This window comes from Aotus nancymaae, unplaced genomic scaffold, assembly GCF_030222135.1.
Source record: "Aotus nancymaae isolate 86718 unplaced genomic scaffold, 86718_ANA_hifiasm-v0.15.2.pri h1tg000009l, whole genome shotgun sequence".
In the NCBI taxonomy this organism is placed as follows: Eukaryota; Metazoa; Chordata; class Mammalia; order Primates; family Aotidae; genus Aotus; species Aotus nancymaae.
In genome coordinates, this window is record NW_026988420.1 from 10,074,043 (window position 1) to 10,076,566 (window position 2,524).

Genomic DNA, 2,524 nt, shown 5'->3' on the forward strand with positions numbered 1-2,524 from the left:
CAGACTAATTTTTTTTTTTTTTTTTTTTGAGACAGAGTTTCCCTCTGTTGACAGGCTGGAGTGCAGTGGTAAGATCTTGGCTCACTGCAACCTCTACCTCCTGGGTTCAAGTGATTTTCCTGCCTTAGCCTCCCAAGTAGCTGGGACTACAGGCATGTACCACCACACCCAGCTAATTTTTGTGTTTTTAGTAGAGACAGGGTTTCATCATGTTGGCCGGGATGGTCTTGATCTCTTGATCACATGATCTGCCCACCTTGACCTCCCAAAGTGCTGGGATTACAGCATAAGCCACCATGCCCGGCCAGATTGAGTAATTTATAATGAGCAGAAAATGTATTTGGCTCATGGAGCAGCCTGCTATTAGGTCTGAGTCAGTCACATGGAAAGTTGCCAAGGTAGAAACATCATGGTCGAATCAGTCATACATGCACTTCCCTAGTGGACTCATTAAAACCAGACCTTCAGAGCCACCCTTGGTGGTAGCGGCTGCTGGAAGTGGCTTCTGGAGACACCCCATTCTGCACCTCCCACTCCTCTGTCCACCAAGGGCCTGATTGGGGAAGTGTGCCCTGCAGTGCCCTCAGAAAGACCCTCTGAAACTGCAGACATTCCCTTTCTGCACTGCCATTTGGTTCATGAAGACATATGACTGGGAGAAATTGAGTACCCTATGTCACCTTCTAGTCCAACAACTGTATGGAGGCTGAACATGGGCAGGCCTGGTGCCAGGTGATGGGGATGCACACGGGAGCAGATCTGGCCCTACTAAAAATACAAAAAGTTAGCAAAGCGTGGTGGCAGGTACCCGTAATCGGAGATAATTGGGAGGCAGAGGCATGATACTTGCTTGAACTCCTCTGGAGGTAGAGGTTGCAGTGAGCCAAGATTATGCCACTGCACCTCAGCCTGGGTGACAGAGTGATACTTTGTCTCAAAAAAAAAAATCTGGGCACACTAAAATAATTTTAAACTGACAGAGCATAGGATGGCATTAGGCAAGGATATAAAAATGGTACATGAGCTTCTCCCATCACTCCAGTTCCAGACACACTGGCCTCCTTGCGGCTCCTCAAATCTTTTTTTTTTGAGGCAGACTCTCACTCTGTCACCCAGGCTGGAGTGCAGGGGCTTGATCTCAGCTGACTGCAACCTCTGCCTCCCAGGTTCAAGTGATTCTTGTGCCTCAGCCTTCTGAGTAGCTGGGACTACAGGCGTGTGCGACTACACCCAGTTAATATTTGTATTTTTAGTAGAGACGGGATTTCACCACGTTGGCCAGGCTGGTCTCAAACTCCTGACCTCAAGTTATCCACTCACCTCGGCCTCCGAACTTGTTGAGATTACAGGCATGAGCCACTGTACCCGGCCTACGGCTCCTCAAATCTAAGCACAGTTGCCTCAGGGCTGTTGTGTTTCCTGGTGCCCGTGGCTCAATCCTCAGGTCTCTTTGGTCTTATCCCAGATGTGTACAAGCCTGTGCTCTCATTCATTCAGTCGCCTCTCAGACATGCCTTTCTCTGCTCACTCCAGCCAAATGGCACCACCCCAGCCAACATGGCACCACCCCGGCCTCAGGTATTCCTTTATAGCAACATGAATGGACTAAGACACTGGCATAGCAATAAAATTAATAAATATATATTGACTGAATGAAAGAACAAACACATTCTTTCTGAAAAGATATATTTTTTATAACACAATCAAATCAATGCCCTAAAACTAGGCTGTCATCACAATTCTCCCCCCGTGTTCTACATACTTAAATTGGCTAAATCAAGAATAAGATTTTTTTGAAAGTAAAGAATCAAGAAAATGAGATCTAGACAACTGGGTAATCTGCTCATCTGCATTCAATTTCTTTTTGGTGCCTAGTGAATTTCCTGTAAGTCTTAAAATTTGGTCATAAAGGAGATTATGTATGATATCAATTTAGCGCATTAAGCTCTAATTTCTAATTAGAAACCATGAAAAGTTATTGTCTCAGGGCCAGTTGGCCCTGTGACAGTGAAGGAGAAAAAGATTGGGTAAAATAAACAGCCTCACCAGATAAAATCGGGGGATCTGATGTCCACATTGATGAATTCTCTAGGTAATTGCCAAATCTTTGTTTTATGTTGTGATGACCAGAAGCAACTTAATTCTCAGAGGTTTCATTTATTTAAACAATGAGATCATGAGATAGAATGTTTGTTCAGATTGACTGTGAATTATGTGGTAAACCTAGCCTTTCATTTTTACATAAGTGCCTGATACTATCTATGGTAGAAACCTACTCCGGAGAACTCTTTGAGAGAAAACTGGATCGTTACACTTGGGCGTGAATGTATGGGTGCAAAAAGACTATATGGGCTGTGGGAGGCTGGATAATGGCCCCAAAGATGCCCAGGTGCTAATGCCTGGAACCTGTGAGTGTTAACCCATATAGTGAAAGACACTTTGCAGATGAAATTAAGTAAAGGATCTTGAGATGAGGAGGTTATCCTGGATTACATGGGTAGGCTGCAAACGTCATCACAAGAGT